The sequence below is a fragment of the Lonchura striata genome, chromosome 1, assembly GCF_046129695.1.
Source record: "Lonchura striata isolate bLonStr1 chromosome 1, bLonStr1.mat, whole genome shotgun sequence".
In the NCBI taxonomy this organism is placed as follows: domain Eukaryota; kingdom Metazoa; phylum Chordata; class Aves; order Passeriformes; family Estrildidae; genus Lonchura; species Lonchura striata.
In genome coordinates, this window is record NC_134603.1 from 49,643,941 (window position 1) to 49,670,186 (window position 26,246).

At 34.9% G+C, this 26,246-nt stretch overlaps 1 protein-coding gene across 8 annotated transcripts in view; it reads right to left on the reverse strand.

Annotated features, from left to right (window-relative positions):
* The window catches only part of DLGAP1 (DLG associated protein 1), a 403,998-nt gene that overhangs the window by 247,606 nt on the left and 130,146 nt on the right, over positions 1 to 26,246 (reverse strand). For 7 of the 8 annotated variants that reach the window (XM_031504012.2, XM_021525230.3, XM_021525223.2 and 4 more), the window contains one exon: positions 8,759 to 8,869. The gene's annotated coding sequence lies outside the window, so the exon portion shown is untranslated. Of the gene's footprint in view, positions 1 to 8,758; positions 8,870 to 21,500; positions 21,627 to 26,246 lie in introns of all 8 variants that reach the window. The other variant, XM_077784159.1, reaches the window with a different exon arrangement.

Here is a 26,246-nt window from a genome sequence, read left to right on the forward strand (position 1 = left end):
TTCTGCCTTTTGGACAGATTCCACATTGTATATGAAAGAAAATATGTTTTGACCTAATCAGTCCATTTTGTACCTCCTGGAACAGCTATGTTGCCTCATCTCCTTGAACATACTTTCTGAGTTTCATTTTCAAATGTAACAGATAGAAAGAAAAATTACATTTATTTATTATATTTACAAAATGTTTGGAGAAACTAGTTATACATATATGCATAAACATGCATATATCATATAATGTAAAGAAATGGGATATAACAAATACATTCTATGCAAGCATTTCTCAAACTCATTTGGCCAAATCAATAAGTGAACTTAGTTTATCAGAAAGAAATGTGACTCAATTTTTACAGTGGTAAAAACCTAACTTTAACAAAGTCTACCCATCAGAAAGCAGTGCACCCTCCAGACCAGAGGGCATTTTCATGCAGTGCTCTGAAGCTAAAATCATAACAGCCTTGTAGGAAAGCATGAAACTTCTCTGAGACAGAGAAGCAGATTAGAGTATATCATTTGAATAACTGCATTATGAAGCTATGATGTTAACAAGGACATATATAACTTTTTAGATCACTTATACTACATTAATACTTGCTCACTTACAGAAGCTAAAAAGCCCAATCTTCTAACATTGGAATTTCATTTTCTCACTCACTAACAAAAAACAATACAATTCTTGGACACTGGGCACCTTCACCTCAAGTACCTGCCTAGAATCTTGATCTTCAAAATGTAATGTATTTTAAAATTGGCTTAAGTATAATTTTTCTTCCCTCATTGGATATCACAATAAATGCTGTTTATTTTGAACTTCGATAAGTTGTGCAAAGAAGAAACACAGCAGGTGCCATCAGTAATTTGTCTAAAGTACACACTGCTTTAACCTCATGTTGGACTTGATAGATCACATGGAAGATCTATATGATAAGGATGAGAAATGCAGCAATCTCATTTGTATAATGTGTATTCTGGTAATAATATATATTTTGTAAAGGTGACAAATAGATTTTATATACTGATACAGCCTCAACAGTATTATAACTCTGTTGTCTTACGGATGTCTTGGATAAACAGATTTCCAAAATATCTGTGAAATATCAACCACCACGTAAACATTTATATTTTCATTTTATATTCAACTCATCCACCGTTATACAAATTGTATCCATTTATATTCTGAGTTTGTAACACTGGGCTGACATAGGCCTGTTTTCTTATAAAATAAAATGTAAGTTTAAAAAAAATGTTAAGAAGGACATGCAAGTTTTAATTTCATTAAGTGTTAATGAGCATAACCAGACTACTTCTTTTTCCACATTAATTGTCTCCATGTTGTTAAAAAACTAGAATAAAGAAAAAGCCTCAAAACCCCTCAATACTCTAGGTTGCAACTCTGTATTTAGATAGTATTTATCAAATGGAATTTGGATTTCTAGAGTCTCATAAAACTCAGTTTTGTGAGTAAACAAAACTCAGAACAGAATTCAGCTCTGATTCAAGGAATACAGTGATCTTCCTCACTCATGGGTGAGCTTTACTTTGCTCTCTGCAACCATCCCATTTCAGATAATGTATCTAAAAAGTAATAGAAAATTGGCTTGCAGGTAATACTTGCACTGATAACAGATCCAGTTTAGAGGACAAACATATTCCAGCCATGCAGACCCTGGGAAGTGAAGCATTGTAAGGAAAGAAAATAGATAATTTCAACTATCAGGGCTGCAGTGCCCAGTGACAGCAAAATTACTGCTTGTACTGGTGTATGACTGGGTGCTTAACATGTTGATACAGCCTCTAATTCAATGTAACTCTCACAAAGGTAAAATTGAGCCAGCCAGACACACTCATCTAAGATCCAAGTTTGCCTGGTGAGAGACAAAGGCCTGAAGTGAATTCTTTATATAGACAATACTATAGAAAACCAAGAAATGCTCAGCTAATATGCCTACCTAGTCATATTTCAGGAGCTCTGTTCAACGCACTCAGATCACAGAGCAGGTCGTGAAACATGACTGACCATTTCTGCTTTGGCAATAAAATAATTTGCTGAAAGCCCAACAGACAGAGCAGCTCCTTAGCTGCCATGCCCATGCCTTCTCTGCACACAGGCCTGGTCTTTCAAACTTTTCCCTACAAGCAGCAGAAGGAGGTGAAATAACATTCTACTGCAACACTACTGAATCACAGTCATCTTATTAAACAGATAGGATGCAAGTACTTCAACAGCAATCTCAAGTAGTTCCTATTAGATTAGAACACTTTTTTTGCTGTTCTTACATACAAATAAACAATCACACTGACTGCAAATAAAAGAGGCCACTGGGACAGTGCAGTCTAACCTGCTGTGTAACATTACAGAAACTGTCTGATACTACACAGTGCCTTCCATCAAGTCCCACTTCTGAATCAGATGCCACTTTTAGCTCTGCTGCATTTCTAGAAGAACCCAAGAGATCTTGGAGAATTTAATGAGTACATTTCAAGGATATTTGAGTATCTAATTCCGTAAATTGCTTCAGACTTAATTCAAAATGAAATCTTTTAAGTTACAAGAATCCACAACTGTACTTGGTAAATTGTTCCAATGTGTATTTACTTCTGTTTAAAAATATGCACTTTGCTCCCATTTTGAGGTTTAATTTCCACATACTAGATCTTTTTTGTCATACTTTTGAGTCTCAGAAGGTCAATATTTTGTTGCCTTCCACAACAAAATATTGGAAAGGAGAGGAAAGTTTTCTGACTCCACCCTCTTCCCCAATACTGAATCAAATCAGTCATTATTTTTAGTCTCATTTGAGACTTTCAATTCTCAGAGTCTCTCTAATTTTCAACAATTTCTTCAAACATGAACACTTTAACCAAGTATGTCCTGGAGTGGCCATGTTTGGAACAGAGAGGTGGCCTTCATGTATTAGTAAGTAAGACCTGAATAGTGCCTTAACCTGCCACCTGCAGAATCCTGTTACAGTTGGTAATGTACCATGCCCTCAAACACCTTTTAAAATTTTTGATTTATGGGATCACATCCCCGTTTTATACTCCTTTATTTTTGTACTGCCTAATTCTTAAGCAAAATATTTGTTTATATAGATACAGAACACACATACTGAATGACATACATACTTTCTGTACAAATTCACCCAAAATTTTTAAGCAACTTACCGTCCTCAGTATTTATCACTACACCAATTTCTGTGCTATTTCCATACTTCACTTTTGATGATTTTATATTTTCTTTCACACCTTGAAATTGTCCTGGTTTCCAGGATTTGTAAGACTGGAATTTTAGTTGTTCAAATAACTTCTTGGGCATCTTATAAAAATAAGGCGCAAAGTACTTGTGCTGATTTTGCAACACTGAAATATTTCTCCTCATTTCTAAAACAGCAACGGTACAATGAAATTTCTAGCCTACTTAAACATCACTAACATGCTCAGATAAATTAATGCTTTAAGAGCAAAGACAATTCAGAAAGCTTCAATAATATAAACGCATGTTTATACGTTTAGTTCTTGATGAATGATACTTTGTTAAAATATTGGTTTCTTTCCTTCAGTCTTGAGAACACAGTCCCTGCATCCAAAAATGACTGTGGTCTCTCTCAAGCATACAAGCCCTGCATACTAGAATTCTTTGCCATGGCCCAGCTGTGATCCACCACTATAACTGTCCCTTCCCTAAATCATTAGACAGCTTTTTTACACTGTGTCTGCATCATGCAGACTGTAGCTAAAAGGGCTGGCAGGGAAAGGCAGGGGAATGAAAAGTAAGTAGAAACTATACAATAGAAATAAAAGAGATTGTAGCAAAGTTTAAAGTAATAGCCATATGGTGGAGTTTCATATAAAATAAAGCTTTCAGGAGTCCATAATTTTGCATTACCCAATGAATCAGAAGAGGCTACTAAGGTACCTTGGTCACACTTCCATTATCCAGTAAGAACAAATATATCTTTTTATTTTGCACAGTTCTGGTTTCATCCCTGTGACCCTGAACTAAGAGGATTATCTAAATCATATTTTTTATTATGTTTTTGATGTCTTTCTTACAATGATATAAAAATACAAAGGAAGACTATATAAGGACAAATGTGCTTCCTATAACCTTTCTGGTGTGAGCATAGATGTGCAGTCCCTGATTCCATGAGGCCATCAGGAGATGGTGAGATATTTATCACTGTGCCCGTGTCTGCTTGTGATGAGCAATGCAAACCAAAGAAAGGCATCTCTCCCTGTATAAGCCTAAAAACTAGTGCCAGTTCCACGTGTTGGTTTGTTTCTAAAAGTGCTGAATTATTTCAGGAATATGATTTTATATCATGGGAGCAAATTGGATTTCCCACTGTGCTCAACTTGAAATTTTTTACTGGAAGAGAATGACAGCAATACAAGAACTATTCAATTTCTCAGAGTTAATGGTGTCATTTCTTTTTGTCCAACCATAAAAGCTTCTTACAGGCATCCACTTCCAGTAGTTGCATGTCCAAAAATAGCCATTCCGAGTGAATTCAAAGGCTCATTGAGCCACTGACATAAACTACAGTGGCAGTATATGCCTAAAGAAAAGTATAGAAAAGCATAAAAAGGTTGAGTAATTCTAGTATTTCCTGATCTAGGGATGACGTCTTCTGAGAGACCTTACAAGAATGGTAATGGTCTATCTCTAACCCTGTCCTTGCCTCAGGGATGTCACTCAGCAGTCGTGCTCTCACATGCATCTCTATTTTGGCTAGGACTTTCCCTTGAGGAAAAGAAAGTCAGAAGGGCGGGTATTTTAAAATTAAAGGATCACTTAGCATTCCATGGGATTAATAGGAAGAGGGAGAATAAATAAAAAAGACCAAGATGCTTAAGAATTTGGCCTCAGTTCTCCACCTATTTTCTACAATGTCATATTTATCAAGGCAATGGGATGTGGGCTGGGAATCACACAATGGTGTCTTGAAGTTGCTTCATCTCTCCTTTCCTGAGACTGTTCATGTGAGTTTATCAACCTGTTACTTTCTTTAAATACCTTGAAATAGATAAATGAATATTTTAAATAAAAACCAATTATTAAAAAAAAATATTTTGTTTAGTACCTTGACATTGTTTGTATTGAAGTATAAATAAGGACAATTTTTTATTACTCTGTTTAAATCCTGCAGGTGCAATGTCGTAATGCTTTAAAGACTGTAAAAAAAAAAAAAAGATCGGAATGTTACAAAATTTCTCTATATTTGCAGAAGTTAAGGTGAACTGTAGTAAATAGAGTCTTCTGGCAAGTTGGGTAAATTTCCTGCACCAATAGCCTATCTTCCACTTAAAAGAAGGGTTAGTCTAGATTTCATAGGAAGAAGTACTGTACATTGTCTATAATTCAGTCAATAAATATCTAGATGATACCAACTGTAAAGAGCAGGAGATGAAGGATCCATGTCTGAAATAAATTTTGATACAAAATTGATTATAGATGTGGGGAATTATCTTCTATTTCTGCTAGCTGTGATTAAGGGACATTTTTCTCACACTGACACAGAAAGTCTGTTTCCCTAGCTATATCAAATATTGACCTTTCTCTTTATTTTTTCTTTTTTTCTTCTAACTTACATATTTTATTTATATAAGCAAATTCATGACAATTTTTTATTACTCAAAGATAAGCCTCTATAATTTTTAGTTGTTAATGAATTAATGTCAATTGTTTCCTTACTTTTAACAGTAATGAAGCTTTTGATTCAATATTCAACTCTGTATCCCAGCACCTCTCTATGTGCAGTTCTTAATCTTTTCTTCACATTTATAATAGGTGCTGGAGCTTAAGGATCTTTAAGGTTCTGCTCAGCCAGAGCCATTCTGTGATTCTATGGTTCTGTATCTCCATTTTCCATTATGCCTACACTGATGGTTTATCAGACTTAGGAAATTTTCGTAGTCACTAAGATACTTAAAGCTAATAACTTTCCAGGAGACTTCAGTATCCCAAAACATTATGGATATTCCCTGGCCTTCCAACTTCTTCTGGATGTAAAAATACTTAAAAGAGTTGTCCCTATCTACAATTTTGAAGTTTGGTTTTCCCGTAAGTAGAAAAGGAAGTAGGAATATATAAAATTTGAATATTGATTGAAATGTCTTGTTTAATCTAATAGACAGACAAATCACTTGTCCATCTCACAGTCAGTTTAGTTTCTTTTGCCTGATTTTTAGGCTGTCTATAACTGCTCAGGGAATTGCTGTTATGCTATAATAAGTCCTGCTTAAATTTTTCTTCAAAATACCTCAAACAAGCCATAATCATTTTTTTTTTCAATTTGTACTAGAAATCTGTTTTTTTCTTTATATTTGATTGCAGTATCTTTGCCTCATCCAAGCTTTTCTGCCTTCTCAGTGTATTTTACCTGAGGCAATTTTCTAACTTTTCTCATTAAGGCTGTTACTTTCACACCAGGATTATTAGTAAAATACCTTATGCTTCCCCTTGTACTGCATCAAAGATCATCATATCTTTTAACTGGTAATTTGTTCTCTTTGTCTTGTGTCCTTTTCCCCTAAGGAATAATATTTTGCAGAGCTTGAGACTTCTGCATAATTAGATCACACAAAACATCCTCTATCCTGGCTCCCACTAAGACAAGAGGACCTCAAGGTTTAAATTACTTCAATACATTCTCACTGTAGAAGATCAATTATATTCCTTTTGTTTAGTCTCATTAAAGTTCAATTTCATCCATGTCCCTAACACATTTAATATAGATTCTCGTTATCTGACTTTTTCAAAGCCTAGTCATCTTCTCCCTGATGATAAACATGTCCTGATTTAATGGCATCTTTAAATTCTGTCTGTATTTCCCTTGAACAAAATTCAAAACAAAAGAGTAGTGTTATATTCACAGAATCACAGAATAGTCTGAATTGGAAGGGACCCACAAGGGCCATTGAGCCATTCTTAAATGATACTGTCAATACATTCCTGAGGAAAATAAGTGGACCACACTTTGTTCTTCTAATAAATGTATCACTAATCAAAATACCTTCTTCAATGACATAATGTTTGTTTTTACCCAAGATACTGGAAGCTGAGCAGATAGGGTGGGGGTTTTTTGTGTGTATGAAAATACATATAAATATATGTAAATGATAAGCAAATGTATTACTGTGAAAAAAACAATTCCTAAGGTAAAAATCCAACTTTTGCTTGGAAAAATCACACCATTGGAAACCTTATGTCACCTTTACAATAAAGTTTCAGAGTTCTACAGAAGGCCAAACTGAGGCTAAGTTAGCAGAGCTGATCTATTTCACATTGTCAGAAGATACACACTGGTTCCAAGTCCTACTTTCTGTAATGTGTATGTACCTTAGAAATACATACTTGCAATGTATAAAGACATATGTATATTACATATATAACATGCAGAATCATATCTCTATCTCTACCTATCTATATATATCCCACATGAGGGTATAAATCATCATGGATACATTTAATGGCTATGGAAATGTTTCAACACTTTGCTTCTTTCCTCTCTTAAAATACATTTACTAAAATATAAAGCTTCTGGATGATTAGATAGCATTCTAATTGTAAGAAATCACATTTTTTAAGTGAGGTATCTATTGAAATTTTTTGCACTAATGGAAAACAATGAAAAAAGATCACTCAAGTGACAAAAAGAGTATTCCTATGATGTATAATATTTCATGCAAGATGTAAAATGTTTCTTAAACTCCTGCCCCACTCAGAGAAATTTACAAATGGAAGTACAGCATCATACCTAACTAAATTAAAATACCCATAACCAATCATATGATTAACATATTAATTAACATTACAATTAAATTGCATGTCACTGAATTGTAGTGAGTCTAATTTAGTTCTAAGTGTTACATTTAAAATAATATCAAATCATAGGCAGAATGACCACACTTTAAAAAAGACATAAAAACTTTCCCTGTTTCTAGTTCATGTATCTTTAAGTCAGCCATGTGGTAATAAAGAAACATGATAAGGAACTGATTTCAGTTTTTCTCAGTATGATTAACATTGGGAAACACCAGTAATTCACTATATGTAGACATTTCACTGCTATTCCATTTCTGTCCCAGAGGCTAGAGGTCAGCTTATCTTCAGTGTGTCCTATCACGCCCCTTTTAGTGCAAAAAAAAAAAAAAAACCCACACCAAAACAAACAGAAAAAAACCCCAAGTAAAAATATCTGTGGACACTGTGGAAAAGGAAGTTCTTTCCCTACCAGAGCTTTTCCAGGGCATTTCAATGTTACTTGCAAGATGCTGCAACCCTTTGCCATGCCTGTCTTCTGTACTTCATTTTTCCCTCTGCCCTCTCCCCTTTGCTAATATTCCTCTAGGCCAAATCAATCCTCCCTCTTACATTCCCTACACTCTCTCCACAGCTCTGGTGAATCTAGCTCTATGGGGCTCTACTCCTCATTTAAGTTTATACTACATTTATATATATATAAATATTTATATTTATATTATATATATATTTCTACATTAATATCAGACTTGTGAAAATCATTCACCACAATATTTGAAGACATCCAATATTAACAGAGTCCTCAACCAGCATAACTAGTTAAATGCAAAGATAGGTTATCATATGTGTAATTTTCTATCTACCTTTACTTCCATCAAAGCAGTTGAAAGTTTGCAGTCATTTAGCTCCCTGCCTTTACAGGAGGCAGATCTGGAGAGAATGAATAAAAGCAATGCAGAGAGAGATCAAGGAGAATGATCAGAGGAAAGGACTCACCTCTTTTAGTCAGTTTTCCATTTTAGTTGTTTCAATAGTTAAAGAGGGAAGAGATTTTTTTGCTCACTCTTTAATTCAGATGTCAGTTCCAATACTTGATGCTTGACTGTTCTGAAACGCAATCAAAGTGTAGGAGTTAAAACTACTAGTCTGAAACAAGATAAAATTATTAAAATGGCAAGGATCTATGTATTCATTAAAAATCACAGCAACGTTGAGATGTTTTATAACAATGCTGCATGGCAAGGTTTTCACATGGTTCCATACTCTCCTTTTCACAACAAAAAAAAGAATATTTTGATTGCATAATGCTGCATTTCTGGTGCCATCTCAACCTTCCTACTCTCCCTGCACAATGCATGAAGAGTTTCTTAGTTCTTTTACCAAAAGATATCAAGACGTGATTGTCCCAGTAAATCTCTGTAAGCTCACCTCTCCCCCACTCACTCCCTTCCACAACCTTTTCTCACTCTACATAAAACACCATGGAATCCTGCTGCCTGTGTCTGGAAAAGCAGAGGAGAATGGTGAGAAAACCTGAACCACCCAGCTGTAAACACAGTGCTTCCCATACCAGCATTCGATGGGTAGTGGACAAAATTGCAATGGGAAGCCACTGCACATTAAAATATATGATTTTTAAAAATTATATAAACTGAAAATACTTATTTATAAGCCATTTTATCTCTCTTGTAAGGAAAATTATATGCATCTTTTTCCCTCTTATTTCTCCAGTACTACTTACTGGGGCTAACAAAAATAAATGGCTTTTCTCTGTGTTCTATATTTGTTCTCTATGAGTCATCTCACTATTTAAGTTTTGTTTCTGATCACCTAAAGGTCTAGCCTTTTTTGTTCTGTCTTTTTTCCTGTGAACAATTTGAAAGTACAAGCCAGAATAAGTGTGAGTATTCTGTCTTGTAAACGCAGTTAACATCTCAAATCAAAATTTTACTGTAAAGCATATTAAAAGAAAATAAATTCACAGCTAAGGTGCTTTGATACTAGCCTTGGACGATACTGAATATTTATCACTACAATAACTTGTTTGAAGGTTCTTAAGTTATTTTAATCACTTGATGTTCATTCAAAGAAATACCTTTCCACACCACAGTTAACTATTGGGGGTTAGTCATCAGAAAAAGCAAGTAAAAGTTTTTAGAGCAAAAATAACCTGAAAATACTACAAACTCATGCTTATAAAAATAGAAGAGACCAACCCAAACAGAGTCTGATGTCCCACTTCCCACAGGCTAAAAAACTTGCATAAATTAATTCCTTTCAAAGCAGGATGCACATCTTAGTAAAACATCAAGCTTTGGATTGAAATTCTTTCAAGTAACCACTAAGAGGACAGGAATAGCCTCTGTATATAAGAGGTGATTATTCCTGGGAATTCCTTGACCTCTAAAGCAGTCAAACAGATGACAGCTTCAGCCTCCTCTTTTTACTTTCTTTATATTTATTGTGAGTTCTGTTTCCAAGATTAACTAAATTCTGACACTTCTTCAGAATGTCTGACATTCTGTCATGATAGAAACATTCTAGTGTTTTTAGTACTAGTACTCCAATGACAGCGCCTTGTGTAGAGCTGGCTTTGAGGGTCTGCCGTTTCCTTGAGGTACGCAACTATCTTTAGTGTATTTCTTCTTAATTCTAAAACTGAATTTCCAGTTCCTTCTCTACAGTTGGTCTTTCTTGGTTGGTTGCACAGGCTTTTTTTTGTCAGAAGTGGGAGAAACATTATGTTCGAAGTAGGAAAATGAGACGATTAAATTATCAGATTGACAATGGGATCAAGAGAGAGGTACAGAACTAGAAACTGCTTTTAAATTATTTCAGAAATGCAAAGATTTCTTGTTGACAGGATCTCTTTTCAGGAAGGCTTTAAATTGCCTATAATATTGACTATATCATAAGCATTTCAGATTTTACATGAAAGTATAAAATTGAGTGAGTATATTTAATTGTAGCAAGTAAACTGGATTGATTTTTTTTATAATATCTCTTTAGGGAGCTTACAAACATAAATATCTAAAGGGACAAATCCTCCATGTTTTTAGGGGGAAACTTGAGTTGTTACAACTTCTCTGAACCCATTGAAACTCCCATACTTGAAGATTTGGTTGAGAATGTTGCTGAAGCTGGGCTCAGATGAGTTTTTCTTAGCTGACAGAATTTGCTTGGATAAGAGAAATTTTAATTTGTCAGATGTATTTAGTGATGACAGAAACACCAAAGGCAGGCAATGTAAGGTATCACCTGCAACATACAAGTGTTAAACACATCGTAAGCCTCTGCCTGAAGTGTAAAAAAGAGAAAATTTGAAAGTAACTTTCTGCAAACCTCTAAGTATATATGACAGAGTTTTCAGAGATGGCCACGGACTAGTGTTCTTCAGATACTGTACAAACAGATGGCACTATCCTTGTCAACAGCTCTAAACTAAATCAACATTGGCTCAATAGTTTTAAAATTCCTGTAATTCTTCATCTGTTTTGGTCTTTCTTATTTGTGCATGTCTATGCATCCTAGCCTTCTCTGACTGCTTTCCTTATTTTTTATTTAATCAGAGAGGTACAACCAGAAGCTCACAAAAAAAAGTAAGATGATAATGGAGTGTACAGAATGACTTCTGCATGAGGGACAAATGAATAGAGTAACACTACATCAAAAGATAAAATTGAATAATAGAAGATTGTGAAAACAACCACAGGACATTAATCAAACTGATTAAGAGTAACATCATAAAATGGATGTAGCTTTTTTTTTTTTTTTTTTCATCAGAATTTAGCTTTTATATTTTTCATATTCTGTACTGGTTTAGTGTGTAATTCTGAGCTTCCTGTTAAGGGATAATAAGCTCCCTCCACAGAGTAGGTAGACAAAATTCCTTCTCTAGCTGGGGACCAAGGACAACCTCAGGCCCAAGAGCATAAACAATGTGGACTGAAGAGAGAAAAACAAGGATAGGACTTCATAACCTAAAGCTGTAACTGGACAATTAACTCCAAGATGCTAATGTATCAGAACTTAAAAAAGTGAGAAATCGCAGGACCAGTCATCCAATTTGTGAGCATTTTGGGTTAATCTTGAGTGTAGCCCTGGCTGGGCTCTTGTGCTGCCCAAGGTGTATCCATTGAGACCTTTTAATAAATACCTACTTTATTCTTTAACTCCATCTAGCCTCTGCTGTAGGTCAGCCTTCACAAGGCATCAAAAGAAAGTAAGTTGAACAAATAAACAAAGAGGGGTGGCTCCTTTTTCAAAGTGCATTTGTACTGGGGGACTCCTGCCACAGTAGATTATGGGGATAAAATCATATCTTCAAGAGAAGGAAAAGTGTGGGAAAATTAAATTCCCTCAATTTGGGTAGCCAGAAATGTTTAAAAACATGCAGCTCAGAAAGACCCAAAGTTCAAGAAATCAGGAGGCTAAGAGAATATGTTTGACATGTTCATATATTCTTTCTTTTGATCTCCAATGCATGAAACAGGGCATGGGACAAAAATACTTTTGAGCTTGATGGTAATTTTTTTTTTTTTTTTTGTGTTTTTAGATAGATTTTGTTGAAAAGGAACCTGAAAGAAAGCATAGCAAAGAACAGGAGCAAAGAATAATCCAGAACAGCTGCCTAGGGAGGTTGTGGTATCTCATCATGGGAACACTCAGTTGAACAAAACCCTCCACAACTTGATAACTGCCTATAATTCCTTACTACGTAAATTATGCTGTGAATCTGTGAGTCTGAGAAACAGACTCTCACACAGCTGTACCATTCCTGTGCGGAACACCAATTCACAGTGTGACCATTATCATTAAACCAAATTTCAATGAGGAAATGAAGGGCAAGTCTTCAAGTGTTTTATTACTCACTAAACCATTTGATTTCTCCTCTACAAGATGCTTCTTTACACTCCTGAGGTTCTGCTCATATGCATAATTTTTAATTAACAATACATATGGTAAAGGAAATGGATAAAATTTTTGCTTGTTTTTTTTTTTCACTATTTTTTTTCATCTCATATTTTATTAAAGTAATTCACAGTGAAGGTGGATGACTATTCATTTTTCTGTACAAAATATCAAGATACTGACCTACATTAACAGCCCAAATTTATTCCATTATAAAGGTGTGCTTAGAGGGGCTTTATATATATTTCAACCTTTTAGGTGAGTACCTGAGGTGAAAAATGGCAGATAACCTCTGATGTTCAGAAAAGGCCTCTTTCAGGTGATGATTTAGTGCATATTAAGCCATTCACATCAATTTTTTTTTCTTTTACTTTTAAAGCACTGGGCAGGAACCTAGGAACCTCATATATTTGCTATGCAAATCATAGCAAAATAATAATAATTGCAGAAATTATGATTGCCTAGTAACTACACACAAATGAACTTCTAAAAATTTAATTACAACCACACTAGTGTAGTAGTAATGGGAATACCATAAAGCTTAGCAATGAGCAGAAAACTCAGTCTTCTTCCTAAAAAACCAAGACTGCAATATCACATGCATTTATTGAACCTCATTTGTAAAATTAAGAGTCTCCCACAGACAATTAAAAATCATGCTGAGTACTCAGCCACAGTAAATTACGAATATAATTAAGTAAATAATAAGAAAGCCCAAGTCCCTACTTAAATGCACTGCCAATTCAGCTAATCCAAGCACAGCAAATATTAATGCAATACTTCAATGTCTACAGCTCAGCTCCTGATCTACAGTAATAATAACACATTAAGGTTTTGCTCATACTCAGAGCAAACCACTTATTTTCCCCAAGACAACTGGAGCACCAGGTTGCCAATAATAAGCTGCTCATATCTTCCATCATCCTGCTCTGGAAGGTAGGCTGAGAAGATGAGCACTTTTAGCCTGATTGTATTTGCCACCAATTATAGAGTCACAGTCTTCTGACGGTTCTTCACTTTAAACTGAAAATAAGCTAACCTGAAGGATTAAAATCAATGCTAATTAAAGGGCTCTGCAAAGTGTGATTTTTAATTACACTGCCTTGGGAAATCACTACACAATCACTATTTGAATTCCATTGTTTCTGCATACAAAGCACAAAAAAATTACATCCTGGAAAAACCTTCTGATTTTAGCAGTTGGCACACCAATGAGAAAAAGTTTAAAGTTCTGTATGAGCAATAAGCACTATGCAGGAAATGAAATGTGTCTAAAATTATGCTGACAGCACATGTCACTTGCCAACAATGTACACTAGCATTGATATGAGCTGCTGTTTACCAGCTTACAGAGAAAGGATTAAATACAATTTAATTAATTCAAACTTAAATATATATTTTTACCATTATACAGTAGTGTGTGAATGACAGACATTTCACTGTCTCACTGCAGTTGTATTATTCTCAACCCAACCTCATAAATATTAATTGCTTTTGAAACTGAGTTATAAGTCTACACATGAGATAAAGGAAAAATCCCAAGCACAGGCTTTCCCTCAACATCAATCCACAGGAGGAATAAAATATTCTCTATGAAATGTTTCTGCATCTGCACTAGCGGGAAGTTCTGCAGCTTATTCTAGTTGGAAGTAAATGGTTTTAATTTGCTCTTCATTGTAACTGAAAGAATCAGTTATATAAAGCCTTAATATTTCCAAACCTGTTTCTTAATGAGAAGCTTCCACAGCTCCTCACCTGATTGCCCCACTATGGAATTTTTCATCCCCTGTGCATGAAGAATTTGGCTCTAAAGTGGGCAGAAAACTACAAACAGAGGCAAATAAAAAAAAAAAAATCATAAATCCACAATTTTCTGTATCTACCACTACCCCAAGAATGCATTTTAACAGAAATAGTTAAAAACCCTAAATTTAATAAAACTTTATAATGTGTTTTGTTCCATTTCTCATGCCATTAAGACAGTTGAAACTTGGCTGATAGTGCACACAGACCAATTTGTTAGCACATTAACAGTTCAGTCAGCAGATCCCTTGCTAGGATGGATGGACGGACACATGGATGGAAGGAAGGAAGGAAGGAAGGAAGGAAGGAAGGAAGGAAGGAAGGAAGGAAGGAAGGCAGAAAATTTTAAGCCATGATTATTATATATTAAAAAAATCACTGTGAAACACTGTATAGAGACACATGAATCCAATTCCTCTCACTATTTGACATATATGTACAGAGAGAAATATTTATTCACACACATATATGAGGAAAGTCTCTGCATTGCACCTGCACAGTCAAGTGAAATGTTACAAACAAATCAGCTACAATCCTTTTCTCCTAAATACCTATTCATCCCTTGAAATTTACAACTAAAATATCTGTACATCATAGAAGTGGTTGCAACATAAAATAGGTTCAAAAACCTGTGTACCTCAGGTAATGTTTCCAGAAATATATAACAGTCCTTTGCAAATTACTCTGGTCTCCACATTTCTCCTACAGCCTTACATTTCATCAATTCCCTTTTGGGAACAAATATAGCAGTAAATATGTCAGTAGCACTTCAAGAATTACTGTGCTTTTAAACTACTCTATATTTTAATCTCTTTATTCCCCAAAATAACATGATGGGCAGTAGAAGACAATAAAAAACCCCAAGGTTATTGTTTCTCCTGGTACACATTCAAAAGTAGACAATTTCAGAGTATATCTTCCAGAACCTGCCTGTGAAATTTAAACATGCCCAGCTCATGATTTTATTGCATGAAATACTACTCCTGCACTCATCAAAAATCCCTTTGCTTTGAAATGCTGAAAAACTCCTCCCAACCTAAATAGCAATCATGAAGCATTTGAGCAGTTTTTGATACTGAAAATGTTAAAAAATGGCATCCAGCTGTTGCAGGAAGAAACTTTCAATTACACAGTTGGCTGAAAATATGCTGCATAGTAAAGAACTCTACTTGTGCAGCACTATTAGGAATCTGCAAACAGGGGGATACTTTGATACTTTTCACAAAGACTAAATTTCTATTACCACAAATCAATCTGTGTAACAGATCATCTGTCAAAAATATTTAAAAGGACATTTATTTCTCTTTACTATTTCCTGGTAAAAAAATTCTCTCTCTCTCTCTCTTTTTATTTCATGTGGTCTAGGCCATTCTGCTCTTGCTTTGGAGCCAAAGCTAAACATCACTGTGTGAATATGACAGAACTTTCCTTGCAAGTTTCCATGGTTAAAACATCTGGCCAGGTAATGGCTTTCACATACAGTGCACAATTTTTTATGTTCAGTCATCATGCATTTGCTGTACTTAAAACTCAAACCTTCAAACCTCCTGAACAAGGCTCTAGTTACATTTGATGTGGAAAAAAAAGTTGTCAACAGAAAATTCATTATCTTTCCATCATGCTATACTGGGTGGTAAAATAAGAAAACTTTAGTCCTGCATGAATTCCCACAAAACTGAACTGTCTTTGTTAGTCAAGGCACAGTAGGGATTATGTCCTGTGCAGATAATATTCCTTTTGTTGGTAGAGAAATTGCCCTTTTTTTTTTGATCAGTGTAAACCATGCATTTTTCTGTCTTGTCAGAGTACAAAAGACCTAAGCAAGTTCAAACAAACTTGTCAATAAAGCTGATTCAGAAGTGTACAAAAGAACCTTATATGACCCAGGCTTAAATTATGACAAGTGTACGCTCCTGATGCACATCTAAGCAAATGAAGAGTTATGTAGTACAAATTTTATCTTTATTTTGTATGTATTTTTTAAATTATTTTTTTAAACTAACAGACAGCACTGCCAGGTTGACTCTACAAATATTTCTCTTTATTTTGTTCTAATAAGCAGGGCATATGAAGACAATTTTGTGGAACAGTGAATATGGTACATTATCCCCATTAGGTACATTAGGAGTTTCCTGCTGGCCTATTGCTGCTCTCACTGGCTGCCAATATTGCTGTGATTTGAACAGGAACATAGGTTGAAGTAAAGAGCTTTTTGAAAAAAACCCAGACAATGTAATAAGGTTTATTACATCTAACTACACAAGCACTGGTTTTCAATTATATTTCTCTGTGACAAAATTGAAAAAAATATCATCTAATCATAGATGATTTTTTTTATTATAGTTTTTTTTTTATTATAGACTTCACAGCATGCCAGTATGCAAGTGAATGTTAGAGAGAACACAACTCCTGTAACTGTGTGCTGCTTTTTGCTTAATTCATTTATTGACTGCTTGATTAGTTAGTTTGTGCAGTACTTAGGAAATGTAAAACAGTAATAAGTGCTAATTAATCATTTATATAACATTCAACTACAGCTGCAAATTGCAAAATATAACAAAAAATATGAACTGCATACTGGCGAAGTCTATGTTGCTGGTGAACTTCCTTCATTAGGGAAAACAAAAGGGAAAAGCAGTCATAGACAGCAATCAGGGGACTGTAGCTGCAGAAAGCCTGCTCCACAGTGAGCAACAGAAGCAAGAGATGAGGTGAATGAGTGATAGTAAAAGTGCTGCCCAACTGCTGTATTAAGGAGAACATATGGCAAAAGGAAGCAGAACTGCAAGGGAAAAATGACAGTTTCATTGAATTGCAAATGAGAGCCAATAATTTCAACATCCACTGTGACAGAATACTTCTGTGTGTTATCACAAGCTCTGGTGGATGCTGCCTTAGACCAGTTAATGAATGGAACCATTTGATGCAACAGCATTTAGTGCAGTAAGGGTGGAAGTGGAAGAGGTGCTCCTGATAATGCTTTCTGATGACCTAATGAACCTGCTCTAACTGGAACAGCACTTTCTGCTGTCAGAACAATTTAAGAGCTGAGTGATAAAGAGGGGACAACATTTATCACTTCTTCCAAGTGCAAAATCATGCATAAATGGATGAAGCAAATGGAAGAGAGTACCTAGTGTTGGAAAAAGAGCAGGAGAAAGCATTTAGTAGTATGAAACATGGAGAAAGGACAGAGAGATTTGCTGCTCTAAGAATAAAACTGTTTTGAGTTTTATGAAAACACCCACAATGGATGAGTAGAAGAACTTGAACATCATTTATGCCAAAAGTTAAACACCCGATCGTTAACAAGAAAGAAAGAAATTAGTTTGACTATTATGCAGATGAAAAGGAAATCCTTCCATAATATTTCTGCTATGAGTTTCAAAATTGTACAATGTATAATAATGATAGTTTGAATGTACAACTAGATATTAAAAGGTAAAACTAATGGGACAAAAAATGAAAAATTAAGTAAGCAGGAATATTAACACTCGTAGATACTATTGTTTCTATCATATCAAAAGTTTTCCATATGAGAAGAAAAGAAAATTTTAATGCAACTTTATGAAGAGCTGCATTTTCGTTTCTTATTTTTTGATGGATTTATCTTCTTTGGCCTGCCAGTATATGAAAACAGTCTGCAGAGATGATTTAACAGCACAACATACAAGGGTTTTTCACATTCTTTAAATATAAAGAATGCTGAAAAATGTGATGGAGGCATATACTAAGAGATAAAGAAGTGCAAAAACCATCTTACTGTACCATTGTTAAATTAATCTAATCCTGCACAAAAAGTCCATCAGAGTTCATCTGTAATTTTCCATTAATTTGCTCTGGCACATTATTAGCTCTTTTTATATTTAATTTTTCTGAGTCTTCCTTTTCTTGATTTGGGGAATTACCATTGTTTTAATTGTTTATTCTTTATGAAGTAATCTTTACAGTCTGATTCTAAATTTAATGCAAGCAAGGCGAAACATTTTTAGGTATTCCGTATTTTATCTTGTTTACCATAACTATGGCCAAGTATCCAGGAATTAGTGTTTTATGATTCTGGAAGGCATTGACAACATTATCTTTCAATGGAGAATCTTAATAGGAGATGCAAATCAGAGTTGTAACTTAATGGTCATGGATTGTAGGAAAAATTTGTTAATAAGTTTTCACAAGAATAGGTAATTTTTGCTGTCTCTGGGCTAGTCAATCTCATAGGAGTCCCATAGAATTCAGAAAATACCCCCAAATAGCTGAATCTTCATGACATGCTACAAAATCTTTTATTGTTTAAGCTTGTAATGACATGCTGGGTGTTACATGGTGCATGACTCACATTCCTAATGAAGATTTTGTAACAAAACTGGCAGTATCCTAAGTATATCTACATCATTTTCAACAGAATACTTGCTAAACATTGTATAATGGAAAATAACAAACTTAGGATAGAGAAACATCCTCAGAATATAATCAGGTTGTTTCTTCAGATGGCCCTTGCCTTTTTCCATATTTTAGTTAAAAAACTACTATGACTGAAAATCAGTTCTCAATATGAAAAAATTCCTTTCACCATATTTTCTGAGCAAGTACAGAGTAATTAGTATTTTAATTTTCCCAATTTACAAACATATTCCCTAACCCACTAGAAAAATTCTTCTTATATTTGGAACTTGTTACTATGCACTTTTCAAGTTCTCTTTTTGTTAACTCTGTGTCTCTAAAGTCCTTGTATTTAAAATGCAGTAATATTTATAAAATAACATATTCAGTGATGGATAATTCAGAGATTTTTTTTTAACATAAGCTCTTGAGGAAGTGATTAATAAATGCACTGGGAAAATAAGCAATTAATGTCTTTGGCACTGTCTCTATATAATGTTGGCTGAATGTCTGAATGTGTTCACTTTGTTCCTTTGTGGCCTGAACTGCTGCTTGGTAATTATTGGCTTCTGTCTGCTACATTACAGTTCAGAGATGCTTTCATTCTAGGTTACTGAACTCAAAATACCAGAACAATACAGTATCTAAGTTCTCCAGCACTTGAATTACTCTCAGTTGTAGCAACCACTGGTAATACAAACATCAAATGTGTAGAGTTTCATGCTTTTAGTAAATAAATTTTTTGTTCTGGACTTCCTCCACAAACCACGTCTCTCTAGGTGTTTGGGATCTGACTGCCATGCTGAATCCATCACTAAACAGTAGCTTTCACTTAAATATCCTGGCACTCAAAACTTCTCTGTATGGCACATTATAGGCATGGCTTGAGTGGTCAGAGTGTCCATGCATAAATCCCAGCCTGTAATTTGCAAAAAATCTCCACAAGGGAGAAGCATTCATTTAAACTGACATAGACTTCTCCACTGACATTCCACTTATCAAAAAGTTAAAAACAAAGTGATGAGTCAAGTGTAAAGACTTGAAGAAATGAAATCTTGTAATGAAAATTCAAATCACTACTCTGAATGCTGTATTAATTTTATTAATAATTTTTCAATTAGACTTCTGGCCTCAAGCAATCAAACTACTTCAGTCGTGTCAGCACTAAAAATGGCTAAGTTTTCTTAAGAAGTAGACACAATAGATGTTATTTAAAAATAATTTTAACAGGAAAACAAAAAAACCTTTCAGAAAAAAAGCCTTTATTTGGCATGCAACTACAATGACTACTGGCTTTCTGTCCAAGAAAGTATGACTTGATGGGTTTTAAATAGCTTCCTAACACTGTTTTCTGAATGGCCTGAAGAAATAAAATTGTGAGGCTGATTTTACATTTGCAACCAGAATGAGTCACAGCTAAAGATTTTTAATGCACTCTTTGTACAAAACATCATATAATGACATCACTGAGCATAATTCATATTCATTGCAAATTGCTTTTATAAAGAAATTGCTAGTACAATTACAAAAAAAAAATGGTAAAATAAAGTTTCATCAAATAAATTCACCATGATTTTGTTTTCATTTCTAGTATGGTAAAAATTAGCCCTGTTACTTGGCTGAATGTTTTGTGGCTTTCTGTAAATGCAGATTTTCAATTGAAGTTTTACAGTACCAGACGAACAATTCAATCAGACCTCTAAACCAGGCCTGAATCTAACATGTCAACTGCTCTGCTGATTACAACCTCTGACAAAACTTTCAAAACAATCACATCAGGAGAAGAAACATAGATAGCAATATCATATCCTGCTTACTGAACTGAAACAAGAGCCTTCCTACACATTGCTCAGGATTACTATTGTGCAATACCTTTACTGAGGCCCAGAGTGAATAAGCATAGTGTGTTAAGGTTGGCAAAGTAAAAAATAAAATTATACAGTAACCTTTGTGATTTACCAGAGCTGACTGCAACAATAACCAAAGTTTCCTTATGTCCCCATTATCCCCAGTCATGCTCCAATAGTACCCTTTTTATCTGGGAACATTTTTTCCTCAAGCATAATTATCAGAAAGAATGTTTTGTAGCAATTTACAGTGTATCCTAATACTGAATTGCAACAGACATTGAAACCAGGAGGCTCAAGGAAGATCCAAGTCATAGAACGGCTGCCATCGTAGGAGGCTGATCTACTTCAGGTCCCAAAGGTTAGGCTTAAGGTAAGCATGAGGTTGTAGTTACTGGCCTACAGTCAATCTACCTCATCTATGCAAGCAGTTACCTTTCCTGACTTATTTGCTCACTGTCTAAATTAAAATTTCTTTTTCTATAGCTACATTTCCCCACAATACTTTCTTTCATTTTGAAGGCAAAAAATATACAGTTGACGAGTTTCAACTTGTGACGGGCAGAAAACTGTTGAAAACCACACAGTACCTCGAAATCCTAAACATCAGAATACTGGTGAATGAAGGATTTTGTATGTAAAAAATTGAACTGGTTTTGTATCTGTTCTGAAACCAATTCAGTGATGTGTCATTCCATACAGGGAGATGAACGGAAGTGCCATAATTGGAAATTTAATTGGCAATACCGAAGTGGAAGTTATTAGAACTCAAAACCTGAGGGATTGATATACAATACCAAGGAGGATGGTGTTTGCCGAGCTGTTCCCAATGCCATAAGTGGCTCAGCAGCACAACCAGCAAGTGTAGCCTCTTTACAACAATCTAGACAGAGATGTCCTATGCACTTCTGTGTTGTGTTTCTCTACGATATAAGAAAAAAAGGTATAAGAAGAATAGAAGAATTTGAGCACATTTAGTTATGGCATACAAGCATATTGAGAAAGTTAAAACAGTTTTCAAAGTAATCATAAGATATGAAAGAAATTATAAATATCCCAACTCAAATATCAATATAATTAAAAAAAAATCCTGAAGAACCAAAAAGTTAGCAGTTTGTATTTTTTTTTCAACCACCCAGTTTAAAACTGTTTCTCTGAAATGTTATTTCATATGCAGGGCCCCCATGGTCTTATATTCTACAAAGCATCTACACAACCTGTACTCCAGATCACAGCTATTTGAATGCTATAAAGGAGTCCTTTTCACTTCATTTTAACTGTACTTTTAGTATTTTAAGTTAGCTGCATTCATATACACAAGTTCACACTGCCTCTAAACATAAATTTTGGGTATAACTATACTGCAATTTTGGCTGTGTAAGGCTACATAGATAGGGATAGTGATATGACAGTCCACTGCAACAGGACAGTCCTGGTTTCCTCAGTGTCTTTAGCCTCAGGTTAGCAAGGTCTTCAAATGCAAGTGAAGTTTGCTTTCACCAGCAGAGGGTTCTGCAGTGAAGGACTATTAATAATTCTCCTTCTTTTGCCTTTCCCAAATTGTTTGCATTTTCACAATCTGCAAATGAATTGCATTGTTTAGTTTGCCAATGACTCACTTTGAGTACCAGACACACAAGAGGAGGTCAGAAATCCTAACTGTACTAATTAAAATACAATTACTGATTCATTTCACCTCCTTTTATCTATCCAGAGGGCTATAGAGAACCAGCTGGTGTGTCTATATATTCATAATATACACATTTATTTTGTTATGTGAGGGAGGTATATGATGGGTTTGGTGGTGGGGGTGGGGGACTGGATCACAGTTTTTAAGGATTTGTTTAATGACTACATTTCTTTTAACCATTCCTCCACAGTGGGAATGGTTTGTTGTTTCATGTCTTTAATGTATATATATATATATATATATATACATATATATATATATATATATGTATATGTTTGTGTGTGTGTGTGTGTACATACATATATATACTATATATATGTACATATATATATATATATATATATATATATATACACACATATGTGCAATGCCTGGAACACTAAGTCTTAGATTATTGGTTGGACTTCCCACATACTGTAGTGACCCCTGCATTAAACAGCAGCACCATAATAGTATCAGGAGTCTTTTTTGATGGAATGCATTAATGGAACAAAGCCCTGATTCACAGTGTAAGTGCATGAGGAAAAAAAATAAAGCCAGCTAAATCAGGGGGAATGTTACCAAAGCAGGAAATGCTTTAATACCAGAGGCAGCTGAGCTCCCTCAATAGAGCTCACTTTGACTGCAGGAGGAAGGGATGGATAAGAAATGGAATTCAGTTGTGACTGAATTAGATTGGTATGAAAATGTGTCAGATATTTGGGTTTAATTTTGTTTTGCAGAACCACGGGACTGTCCTTGGGGAGTTAAAAAGGTTTTGATATAGATAATGGCATAATGGTGCATTTCTGATGAAAATAAATTTCAAGCAAAAAAGTCAAGAAAAATTTTATCCTTACAACAAATCACTACTTCGAAGTTGCAGGATATTTTTTCAGTATACACAAAAGAGCAGTTAGGCAGTTTTCAGAAAGAGTATCCCCTTTTGATTTTTAAAGCTCCATGTAGTGTAATAAATTGCCAGCCATAACAGAGAAGATGGTACGGAACTTCATAATGTTAATTTACTTGCAAAATGGATAATGGTTTTCAGAATACAGGTAAAAACAATTTACCAACTCAGTCATCTGGGAACAAAGCCTAGATGCCAAATTTTCAAAAATCTAGAAAGGCACATGCAAAGACAGATGTCCATAAGATGTTCAGAGGTAGAAAAAATTTGATTAAATGTTTATGGATTTCAACTGAGATGACTGTTAGAAAGATGCTCTATTTGAATGTATAGAAAATATGGTATTTCATGACCCCTCCTCCCCAGTTTCTTGGTATTTTAAAAGAAAATTAACCAGATTATATGTCTCATTATAGGTTTCTGCTCTGGGAAGACATGCAAATTATTATTCTTTCAGTAGGAATAGAGATGGAATCTTTCTTAACCATCTAACTATAGTTACAGTACCCTGATGGAATGCATAGAAATTGCCATTCAAGTGAATTACGAAAATGTCATTCAAGTGACCTAAACTGAACCAACATTAACACCTATCTACCAGCTCATGCCTTGCTGCACTCATGCTGGAAGAAATGGGAAATGTTACCAGGGAAAAATCACGAAAGCCTTTTTACCCTGTCCTAGTCTACAGTGCAATATCAGGTATTTTAAGCAATCTCATGCTGACTGCTTCTCTTGTTGAGGAATACTACAATCAATAGTTCAAATGCCAGATTCCCAAATTCCATCTCACTCTATCTATTCATTTGAAAAGTAACTCTATTTTGCCTTTTAAAAATGCTTACAAATTGACAGAGTAACTCTCTCAAATTGTTATCCAACAGAGGCTGGATGAAAAGGTTTTACAATTTCTAGAAGCATACCTAGTCAGAAAGAGTCAAAGGGTGTACTTGTATTGCCCAAAGCAAGGTTCTTTTGAGTTCTGCATCTGCCCACGCATGACATTTGCTCTCATATATGAATATTTCCTTGTCAAACACAAAACCACTTCAATCTGAATCCATTTCATAGAATATTCTCCCCCGTTGTTTATTTTACCAGTTTACACACAGTCTAGTATGGCCATATTTGTGCAGAGAACGACGTGTAATGTCCCTGAGATAGAAAGCTTTGTACTTTTACAGCCTCTTTTTAGAGACGGCAAGAGTAGCAATAATGGAGTGATGAACTGGCTATAGAATGACAACTGTCTTAAAAATAATCCCTCAAAGAAGGGCTTTGGGAGAGAGGGTGGAAGAAAAGGAAGTATGAAACTGTAGAGGAATTCAATCAAGCAATCAAAAAAACACAAGCTCAGGAGGTAAGAGCCCTGCTCATACTATAATTTATCAATGGAAAATAGCCTCAGTTTAGGATAATCTACTGTTTTCAGAACTGCCTAAGTGCAAAACTTCTAAAACTTGTGAGAAACATGCCATGGATTTTGTCTAGATTGCTCCAGACTGTAGCACTATGTTGGGATTTTTGAGATAGTTTGAAATAGTTTCAACAAGGTGCAGCAAGAAGATCTAAGCACTGAGCTCCATGTTGATAAAATTTATTTATGTTAGTACTTAAGCAGGTTGGAGAAATGATTAATATTGATGTTGGACTAGATGGATCAGTTGTAGTGGAAAATGCTAAGCCCTTAAAAATTCACATTGATACCATGCTTAGAAGAACTCAGCAAGATAACAGAAGATGTTTTGTTCAAGCTCACAGGCAAAAGCATAATTCAGGTGTGAGCATCAGTAGAAAGAATGAGAGAATTTTTTCCCAAGTTGTGCATTTTTTGGGAAGTACCACATATGTCCCAAGTACTCCTGCAAAAATCCTTCCCTGTATACATATGCACTCTAGTCATCAACAACATAAGGAGATGATCAAATCTTAACTTCCTCAGAAGCCAAACCACTGACCCATATGCTCTGGGGAGGGAAGAAAACTTCCTAAGCATTGTTCACGTGCCAAAACCTGTATTTCCAAGAAGACTTCACAGGGCAGGGTCCTGCCTGGGGCAGAAACCACTCACTTGGTTGCACACATCTCCAGTGCAACATGCAAGCTCAGACCACTAAAAAGCAGAACTCTCTCCCTCTTCCCCCTCCTTCCACAGCGAAGACATTCATTAGAGGAATGTTATGATAAAATTTACTTTGAAGTCTTTCTATCCTCACTATTTTTAACAGATGATTCAAACATACTGTTCCAGCACTAGCAACATGGTAATGAGTTTTTCCACCTGTAACCTCCTCTCTTCCCGTAAACTGCTCACAATCCCCTTCCTGTTGGATATGACAACTCAGCTGCACCTGTAGCCACTCCCCAATCCTACCCCACTGAATGCAGTTTAGCCTGAACTCTTTTATTGTTTCTTCATTGTTGACTTTTTTCTTGTTCTTTTACTTTTGAAGATTGATTTGATTTCACTAAGCATCGTCCAAACTATTCAATTCTCTGAATGATAAAGAAAAGCTGCTATATCAGAAAAAGGATTAGTTGCTTGCAAAATAAAACAAGAAGAAATTACAGATGACATGATCTCTCATTTAAGGTCTTCTTTTAGACACAGAATCTCTGAAATAAAATAGCTGAATTCATTGTACCTTACAGTAATTTTAAATGCTCTTTTGAAACACTACACTATTTCTTTTCATTGTATTGAATAGCCATAACATTTTACAAAGGCTGAAAAAATTTAAAGTCTACCACAAAAAAATAAGCAATTTATCATTTATGAAGGGGATAATTCATAGTCTCCTAAAATTTTATTAACAGTTTGATTCTTTTCTCTTGCACTTTAGATTGACACCTATGTGCTCAACTCAAATAAAATCATTTTGACTTGTCGCTTTCTGTGACAAAGTAAATAAAGCCTCTTTCATACAATCAAGCTGTTAAAGAAAATTACATATATATTAA